This window comes from Otolemur garnettii, unplaced genomic scaffold (assembly GCF_000181295.1).
Source record: "Otolemur garnettii isolate 467f Iridium unplaced genomic scaffold, OtoGar3 scaffold00149, whole genome shotgun sequence".
Classification (NCBI taxonomy): Eukaryota; Metazoa; Chordata; class Mammalia; order Primates; family Galagidae; genus Otolemur; species Otolemur garnettii.
The window spans coordinates 1744293-1755207 of record NW_003852544.1 but is presented as its reverse complement, the minus strand read 5'-3'; the positions used below and the strand labels follow the sequence as shown (position 1 = coordinate 1755207).

The 10915-nt window shown below is 39.4% G+C and overlaps 1 pseudogene; it reads right to left on the bottom strand.

The window, feature by feature from the left end:
* Positions 1-10915, bottom strand: part of LOC100956956 — a 32622-nt pseudogene that overhangs the window by 9839 nt on the left and 11868 nt on the right.

Below are 10915 nucleotides of genomic sequence, written 5' to 3'. Positions count from 1 at the left end.
GACTGGAAAGATCACCTATATTTCTGTCTAACAAGGGTACAAGTGAACTTTTCTAGAACTAGAATATAAATGTTTTGACACAATGACTATGCAAATGACATGAAATTTATGTGAACTAGCTTGATGAAAGTATTTCAAAATGTATATGAAAACACTACACTGTACCCCCATGTTTGCATTAATGTATACAGCTATCATTTAATTTTTTTTAAAAAAGGAAAAAAAAACACTTCTGGCCCAGAATATGGTGGGAAGGAAGATGCCCTTTGAGGGGCTGTGGGATTAGAAGGGTCAGCAGTGGGATTTCTGGGTGAAAGGGAAGCTCTGTGTTTAACTTTTTTGAGAAGCTGAAGGCTGTTTCTCCAAAGTGGCTGTACCATTTTACATTTACAGCAGTGTATGGAGGTTCTAATTTCTCTACATCCTCGTCAATACTTTTTATTATCTGACTTTTTGATGATAGCCATCCCAGTAGGTGTAGGCTGGTGTCTGTCTGTGATATTGATTCCCATTTCCCTGGTGGCTAATGATGTTGAGCATCTTTTCATGTAGTTCGTTCATTTGTGTATACCTTGCTTGAGAAATATCTATTCAGAAATTTGCACATTTTGATCAGGTTGCCTTTTTATTATTGAGTTGTGAGAGTTCTTTATATGTTCAAGTCACTTGTCAGGTAAATGATTTGCAAAAAATAATCCCGTTTTGTGGGTTGTCTTTTCACTTTCTTGTAGCATCCCTTGAAGTGCCAAAGTCTTACATCTTGATGAGATCCAGTTTATCACTTTTTTGTTGTTGCTTGGGCTATTAGAGTCATATCCAAGAAATCATTGCCAAACCCCAAATCATGAAGAATTATTCCAGATTTTCTCTAAGAATTTATGGTATTAGCTCTTACACTTAGGAATTGATACATTTGGAGTTAATTTTTGTATATGGTGTCAGGTAGGGCTCCAATTTTACTCTTTTGCATGTGGCTATCAGCTTTCTTAGCATTTGGTGAAAAGACTATTCCGTTGAATTGTCTTGGCACTCTTGTCAAAATCACTTGACATAAGTGTGAGAGTTCATTTCTGGACTCTCAGTTCTATTCTATAGGTCTATATGTCTATCTTTGTACCTATACTCAGGGTCTTGTAACTGTAGCTTTGTAGTAAGTTTCAAAATGAGAAAGTGTGAATCTTCTGATCTTTGCCCTTCTTTTTCAAGATAGTTTTGGCTGTCTTAGGTCCCTTGAGTTTTCTGTATGAATTTTAGAATCAGCTTGTCAGTGTCTGTGAATAAGCCAGCTGGGATCCTGATGGGGGGTAGGAGGGCAATGAAAGGGGTGGCCTGGGCTGGGTTGGGCTGGGAGAGGGGTACAGGTCCAGAAGAGAGATAAGATGCCTCACCCACATCAGAGCTGGAAGCAGAATGGGAATTTGTGAGGGGGGTAGGGGACTGGCAGGACTATGTGGGAACAAATGGAGTCTGCTTGGCTGAGGCTGGGTAGAGGAGCAGGTAGCGTGTCCAGGCCCTAGAGACCCATACCAAAGCATTTGGGGCCTGATTGTGGAAACTCAGTGGAGCTTAGGACCATTCTCTTGCCCCTGCAGCCACAGGCACAGGATGGAGGGACAGGGCAAGATAGTAAAACCCTCTGTTCATTGGGGAGACAGAGGAGGTGCCACTATTGAGTCACCTGCACAATCACCTCTGTAATATCCCTGGCAGTCTTTTGAAATGGATGCAATCATCACTGTTTGTACAGATGAGGAAACCAAGTCTCAGTGAAGAGGACTTCTTCAAGGTCACTCACTCAAGTTTTGTGTGGGGATAAACCCAGGAAGGTCTAACTTCCATCCTTTTCCTCCTTCCCTCCCCATCTTCAGAATTGTCAGTAAGGCATACAAGTTCCACAAGAGGGCACCAAAGCCCAGACCTTGCAATGCATTGTCCACAACCACTTTGTAGCCCATACTGATTGATGGTGTGAGATACAGACCCCTTCACTGAGTAAGCATGAGATGCAGCTCCTGTTGACTGCCAGTGTGATATACAGATCCCTTTGACTAAGTGTCCAATATAGCCCTGCTTCTTCCCCTGCCAAGATTGGCCCCAAGAGAAAATACTTGTAAACTCACTTATGATGCAAGAATAACATTTGATACCAAAAACTTGGTAATGACATTATAAGAAGTAAAAATTACAACCCAGTATGACTTAAGAAGTTAGATGCAAAAATCTTAGATAAATGACAGCAAACTATGTCCAACAATATAGTAAAAGAACAACCTAGCACAACTGTGTTAGTCAGGCTTCTCCAGAGAAACAGAACCAATGGAAGATATACATATCTCCAAAATCTGCTGTCTGCAAGCTGGAGACCTAGGAAAAGGGGTGGTGTGATTTATTCTGAGTCAGAGGCCTGGGAACCAGGAGAGCTGATGATGTAATTTCCAGCCTGAGTCCAAAGACCCGAGTATCAGGAGGGCTGATGGCCGAAAGGAGGAAAAAACAGATGTCCTGCTCAAACAGAGAGCAGATTTCCTCTCTACCTTTTTGTTCTATTTAGGCTCTCAGTGGAATTGGATAGTGCCCTTCTGCACTGGTGAGGACTATTTTCTTTACTCAGTCTAGCAAGTCAAATGCTAATCTCTTCTGGAAACACACATTCCCAGAAATAATGTGTTACTAGCTCTCTGAGCATCTCTTAGCTCAGCAAGTTGACCCATATAATTAACAATCACAACTACCAAATTTGACTTATCACAGGCGTGCACATTTAGTGTAGCATTAGAAAAATCAATCAATATATTTTATCACATTAACTGAAGAAAGGGAAAAATCATCTGATCATCTCAATGCATAGAGAAAAACCAATTGATAAATACGCTTTCATGATAAAAAATTCCTGGCAAACTAAAGATAGTAGAAGACATAATACTGTACATCTTAGCTAAAATTTTACCCTAAATTGATCTATAGAGTCACCATAATTACAATAAGAATTCCAACAGATTTGTTATTGTTGTTGTAATTGGCAAGATTGTTCTAAAATTCATATAAAAGAGTGACAGGCCAAATAAAAAGTTACCAATTGAAAAAGAAAGAACAAATCTTAGAGTGTACTTTACGAGATATCTACGCTTATTTTTTATAAAACTGCAGTGTGGCAGATTGGAATTTCCCCCAAATGGATGTGATAGTATTTTTCATCCCAGGTACTGTTCCAGAATTCTGTACTCCCCCATTAGGAGGTGTAGTCCATATCCTTTTTCCCTTAAACCTGGGTGGACCTTTGCAACAACCTGCTGAAGAGAGTATGGCAGAAGTGATACTGTGTGACTTCTGGGCTATGTCACAAAAAGTGATAGAAGTTTCAATTGGTTTTCTCCCGGGACATTCACCCTGGGACCCCAGCCACCTTGTTATAAGGCCGCCCATGCCCTGTGGGAGCCCATGGGTAGGGATTTTAGCCAGTAGGTCCTGCTGATGTCCTATCTTAAGCCAGCATCAACCACAAGACAGAGCAAGGAAGACTTTGAGATGTCTGTGATCCCAGCCACTGTCTAACTGTGACTACATGACAGACCTTGAGTGAAAACTTCCCAGCTGAGTCAAGTCAATCCCTACAACTTTGACATGTAATAGTAATAATAACAAATAATTGTTATTTTATGCTGCTAGGTTTGGGGTAGCTTGTTGTGCATCAGTGGATAACCAGAACATGGAGTAATTTAGACAGCATATTGGTTTGAGTATAAATAGATGAATGAAATGGAATCTAGAAACAAACACATATATATGGGATAGTTGATTTATGACAATATTGACACTGCAGAGCAGTGGAAAAATGGCAGTCTTTTCAATAGAAGTGTTATGAGGTCACAGAGTAGCTGGAACTCTTAAACAGTGCTGGTGAGCATGGAAGGTGGCAGCAACCATGTGAGAAAGCTGGTTGGCTATCATCAGTTGAAGTTGAATATATGCACAATCTATAAAGCAACATTTTCACTCCAAGGTTTGTACTCAACAGAAATGCGCACATATATCACTAAAGAACATCTATAAGAATGTGTATAGACACATTAGTCATAAGACCCCTAAATTGGAAATACCCAAATGTCCATCAACAGTAGAATGGATAAATTGCAGTTTATTTGTGTAACGGAATATTATAGTGCAATGAAAGTGAAGATAAATGAATAATTGTTACAAGCAACGTGACTTGTTTGTAATTGCTCTATACAACAACATGCATGAATCTCAAACAAAGTGTTGAGTAAAATAAGCCAGGCACAAAAGAATTTATGCTGAATGAATCCATATATATATATATGGAATCCACATGTGTGTGTGTATGGTTTAAAACCAGGCAAAAAATATCTATGGCCCTAGATGTGAAGATAATAGTTTCTCTTGGAGGAATGAGGGGCTGGGAATTTAAAAATGGTGAAGGGGTTGCTTCTACATGTTGGAAATATCCTATTTATTAATGCAAGTAATATTTACACAGGTGTGTTCACTTTGAAATAATCCATTGACCTTTATATTTGTATAAAGCTTTGTATAAAGATTTGTATAAAAGAGTGACAGGCCAAATAAAAAGTGAACTGTGAGTAAATAAAGAGTATAAAGATTTATATACTCATTTTTATGTGTATTTTCAAACTCAATGACCAGTAGCCAAATCCACCATCATAGTGGGAGAACTTAACACAAATTTCTAGGTAACTGATAGACTAAAGAGGCAAAATATCAATAAGGACATAGAATATTTGAACAATATGATTAGGAAACTAGACTTATTGAAAAACATTTAATGAATACTATACCCAACAATTGTAGGACATATATTATTTTCAAGGGCACCCAGAATATCCTAAGAAAATGAGCACATACTTGGCCAAAACCCAAGACATAACAAATACATTTCAAATAGTGATGTCATATAATCCATAATCACTGACTACAATGCTATTGAATTGTAAATCAAAAATGAAAAGATAATAAAACAGCCCATAAATTTGGGAATTAAGGAACACAGATCTAGGGTGACAAAAATGTATACACATTTTAAAAGATGTTATCTATGTATTACTTTTGGAAGTTAAATTGAATTATGGTACCAATGTGTAGTATGACATTCGCTCAAAAGATAGTGTTAATCATTTGAATGCTAGCATCACCTTGGGACAGGTAGGACAAAGAAAATGGCGAAGCATGGTTGTCCTTCAAGGAGGGCAAGAACATTTTGAAGTGGTATTTGAAATTCAAAAACATTGTAGAATTACAATGACAGTGAAGGTGTAAGTATGCCTCTCATACTTACATGCCTAATAATTGCATGGATTTGTGATAAGTTTAAGACATGGTACTGTGTGTGATGGCTAGAAGGGAAGATCTGGGAGGACTCACACAGCAACAAGTCCTTACTCATCCACTATGGTGTTGGAACAGTTTACATGCTTGCCATAAAGGTCTACCAAACAATGTGCACCCGAGACAGGAGTTAGGAAAATAAGCATATGATACATTCTTAAAACATTAAAATGGAAAGTTTTCATCCCAAGATTATAAAATGCACTGAGATGTGAGAGCTTACCTCAATGAGAATTTGCCAGGACAATGGATAGGATGAAAAGGTGAGGTTGAGTCCCCCCCACCCCACTTTCTCCTGACTTAACATCCCTTGACTTCTACTTATGGGGGACCTTAAAAGATTTGGTGTACCATAGAAAACCAGCTATACTAGTGGTGCTTCAGGGAAAAACTGAAACAGCATGAGCAGAAATATAAGTGGACCCTTTGATCAACATCACTGAAGCACTAGTTTGTCATAATCAGAAGTGTCTGGACACTGATGGTCACTACTCTGAGCACCTCTCCTAACTGCAGAAGTCAAACGTGAATTGTATTCATCTTTTGTTATTGGTATATATCGAGTATTATAATTTTAATTTTTTCCTTTCTTAAATTGTGTATACATTTCTTTTAGCACCCTCTCTATATATCACTGGTCAAAGAATAAATCACAGTAGAAATTGTCTCAGTCTATTCTTGCTGCTATAAAAAATACCTATGACTGGGTAATTTATAAAGAACATCATTATTTCTCACAATTCTGGCAGCTGAAAGTCTAAGAAGGTGCCAGCAGGTTTGGTGTCTGGTGAGGGTCTGTCTCTATTTCCAGGATGGCATCTTACTGCTGTGTCCTCATGTGGAGAAGAGCTGAGAGGACCAGACTCACCCCCAAGACCTTCTATAAGCCACTAATCCCATTCATAGAGTAAAGCTCTCACGGCCTAGTCATCTCCTAAAGTCCTCACTTCTTAATACTATTACATTGGGGATTGTCAACATGAATTTTGAGAGGACACAAACATTCAAACCATAGTATTCTGTCTCCTCATCCCCCAAATTTATGTCCTTCTGATATACAAAATACACACATTCCATCTCAATAGTGCCAAAAGTCTTAATTTATTCCACCACTAACTCAAAAGTGAAAATTCCAAAGTCTCATCTAAATATTATCTAAATCAGACATGGGTGAGACTCAAAGGTATATTTCATCCTGATGCAAATTCCTGTCTGGCCATGAGCCTATGAAATCAAACAAGTTCTGTGCTTCCCAAATACAATGGTGGGATAGGCATAGAATAGACACTCCCCTTCCAACAGGGAGAAAATAGCCAAGAAGAAAGGGGTGGCAAGTTCCAAGAAAGCCAATGGGTTAAACAACATTAAATGTCGAGACTTGAGAATAATCTCCTTTGATTTCATATCCCTCTTGGTGTGGAGGTTGGGCAGCCCTACCCCCATATTTTGCTGGGCACAGCAGTACAGCAGCTCTGGGGGTTGGAGTTGGATGCCTGCACCTCTCCCAGGCTGACACTGCACACTGATGGCTCTATAGGTCCAAGATCTCAGGATGGCCCTGCCCCCATGGCTCCACTAAGCAGAAGAGCAAAAACTAGCATATTCCTGAAGAAGAAAATGTAGAGGGGCTTTTGTACCAGAATTATTTATTACAAAGCTATAGTAATGGATACAATGTGGTACTGGGACAGAGATAGAAAAAAATATTAATAAATGTAACAAAATGGAAAGCCTAGAAACAGACTCACAAATATATGAATAGCTCATGTTCATGAAATAGCTGATTTGGTGATCAGTAAATGGACTTCTCAATAAACGATCTTGGCATAATAAGCTATTCACAAGGAAAAATAGAAAATAGACTCCCTCCCACCATTCACAGAAATCAATACTTTTAGAAGACAACATAAGGGAGTATATTGGAACAGGGAAGGATTTCCTAAACAGGGTGAAAATGCAAATGCTAGTAGAAAAATTTGATTAAATCTGACTACATTACAAAAAAGAATATATACATCAAAAAAATTTTAAGAAGTGTGAAAATACACCTGTGCAAAAATATTGACAGTGCACATAACTGACAAAAGACGCACATATTCATGCACATATTTTTATATATATTTCCTAAGAGTTCTATGATATAATAAGAAAATGATTAAAAACTGAATAAAAAACAAGCAAAAGAAATAAACAGATTTTACAGAATTAGTACAAATGGCAAATAAATAAAAAAGATACTCAACTTCATTAGTCATAAGGGAAATGCAAATTAAACCCGAATGAAATGCCATTTTATAGCCACAGTGACAAAAATTTTAAATCAGAAAAGAGTATGTTGGCAGGGTTGAAGAATTAAGAGCTTTCTTCTACTGTTGATATAAATTAGACTAATACTTTGGAGAACTGTTTGACATGTCCTAGAGAATTTGAATATACATGTACTCTATCACTAAGAAATTTAATTACTAGTTATATACTTAGAGCTATGGATAAACAACATTGTGTTTTTGTATATGCTTGGGGCCCTTATAGGGGCAACAGAATGACTCCTATCCTGCTAGTTTAAAGGTCACAGATAGTATAAGTTCATGCAGCATATTCACCTTCTCCTTATTTTATACCATCTGCAAGATCGAACATTGTAATATCAAGCACCCTATTGCTTGTTTTTTCAAACAAGTATTTCCTATTGTGGAAGAAAAAGAGGTTTCAGGCTGGGCACTGTGGGTCACACTTGTAATCCCAACACTTATAGGAGGCTGAGGCAAGAAGATTGCTTGAGGCCAGGAGTTTGAGACCAGTCTGAGCAAGAGTAAGACCCCCGTTTCTACCAAAAATAGAAAAATGAGCCAGGTGCAGTGGTGCACACCTATAGCTACTTGGGAGGCTGAGGCAGGAGGACAAATTGAGCCCAGGAATTTGAAGTTGCAGTGAGCTATGATAACACCATTGCACTGGATGGCAAAATGAGATCCTGTCTCAAAAATAAGAGGTTTCAGAGAAACAGAAATGAATAAGATTGTAGCTAGCCTTTGAATTTAATTGCTCACACAACCAAATCCAGAAGGAGTAGAAAAGGATTTAGCCTCAAGGATTCTAAGAGTCAAAACCATCAAGTTGGGATCTCCCTCTGAAATGCATCACCAGGGCTCCAGGAAGCTGGGGGTACATAGCTACCAGTTCCTGCAGGCCATTTTCTGGGTGCTATCCTAGGATGCTATTTCCCTGGTGTTGGCTAAGCACTTACTTCTGCCCAGAGAAAGCCCTCAGCAGAAAGACACAGGCACATAATGTAAGAAGCCTACTCCATGCCTACTCCTTCCCCTACTCTGCTCCACTCATGCTCCCATGTCCACTTTGTTCTGCCACTGATTCTTCAATTTGGTGGCTGATTGCCCTCTCTTAAAAAAAAAAAAAAATTACACAGGAGAGTTTGTGAGACAAGTCCAAGTGTAGTCACCACTCCAGTTGATCGCAAGACTATAACCAGTGGCTATCACCTCCTTTTCCTACCATTCATTGTAGACTCTTCTCACCCTGGGATGGCAACTCAGCTGGGCTAGGTTGTTGGTTCTTAGAATGACTCAGATTTTCATCCTTGAAGGGTGTGAGCATCTGGATACCATACTTCCTGCAATGGCTCCTTTCCTGCCATCACTAGGCATGCAAGCATAACTTCCTGTCCATCAGATTCCATTAACATGATGTTGGCATTAAGGTGACCCAGGACCATGTTCTAAGGAGTGTGAAGACTCACAAGCTTCCTTCAGACTAGGAAGTAATTGAGAACAGGCACGTTAATAAGGCCTTGAATGTGTACTTCTGCCTGTCCCAGGTGAATGCAAACACTTTCCATCCATCCTTTCCTCACTGGATTTTGAATGCATTCTTCAGCTCAGTAGCTATACACCAAGTGCCAAGTATATGCTGATCTCCTCTAATAAAGATGACACTTCTGGTTCAAGAGACATGATTGAGGCTTCCAGATGGTTAAGTTTAAGGCAGTCCACTTTCATCTGCCTTGATCACCACCTTTTTTTTTATTGTGTGGGATGAATTAAATAGAAATACATTTTTATTTATTTCAGGATGAATTTATTTCTAAATCTCTGCCATTAACCTGAGATTGCTTCTGAGTTACTATCTTGACTGGGTGGCAAAGAGTTTTAGGGACTACCAGTGGTGTACATTTTTGGAGAGTGTGTGTGTGTGTGTGGAGAGAGAGAGGGAGGGGAAGAAAAAGAGATAAGGGGACAGTTTGTGTTGGGGTTGGTGAAAGGGGCAGATGTATCTTGGCCAACCACATGAGCACAATAGGTAGCTCACCTATCCTTATGACAGTTAGTCAGCTAGCAACACAACTTGGCTCACAGTTGAAAAACTAGATCTTGGGGGGAGGGGTGGTCTGAGGTGGTACCAGGAGTTCAAAGGAGAAACTGGCTCATTTGGAGGATATAGGATGTCTTCTATGGATTAAGGCTGAGATCCAGAGAGACTGGGACACAAGGCTTTCCCACAGTACCACAGACAGGGAGAGCAGGCTAGACCCTGGGGTTGCCTGCCTAGGGTTGAGCCAGTAGCCAGTCCAGCATGGCCCAGAGGTGGAATCTTCTTTGCATCTTATTTGATCAGACAAGATGCTGTTTATCTTTTATTTGCTGTGCCTGCTCATTCCCACACAGCCCAGAGAAGAATAGAGAACAGCTGGTATTTTCCTTCCATCCAGGCAGAGGGAGGGAACAACTTGATGAAGGATGACACACTGCTGGGTCTGGGAATGTGACCACCACCCTGTGTCCTCTCCTTGCCACAGTGAGCTACAGTTACTTTTTTTTTTTTAATTAAATGATAGGTATGTACATTAATGCAATCATGGGGTACAGTGTAGTGTTTTCGTATACAATTTGAAACATTTTCATCAAACTGGTTAACATAGACTTTATGACATTTATTGTGTTAAGACATTTATACTCTACTTTTAGAAAGATTCACTTGTACCCTTGTAAGACAAACCATAGAGGTGATCTTTCCAATCACCCTCCCTCCACCCATCCGCCCTTCTCCCCTCCCCTCCCCTCCCCATATTCTTGGGCTTTGATTAGGTTATAGCTTTCATACGAGAACTATAAATTAGTTTCACAATAGGGATGTGTACATTGGATACTTTTTCTTCCATTCCTGTGTTACTTTGCTAAGAAGAACATTTTCCAGTTCCATCCATGTAAACATGAAGGAGGTAAACTCTCCATCTTTCTTAGGGCTGCATAGTATTCCATGGTGTACATATACCACTGTTTGTTGATCCATTCGTGGATCAACAAACAGTGGCACTTGGGCTTCTTCCATGACCTGGCAATTATGAATTGGGCTGCAATAAACATTCTGGTACAAATATCTGTATTGTAATGTGATTTTTTGTCTTCTGGGTATATACCTAATAATGAAACTGTAGGATCGAATGGCAGGTCAATTTTTAGTTCTCTAAGTGTTCTCCAGACATCTTTCCAAAAGGAACGTATTAGTTTGCATTCCCACCAGCAGTGTAGAAGTGTTC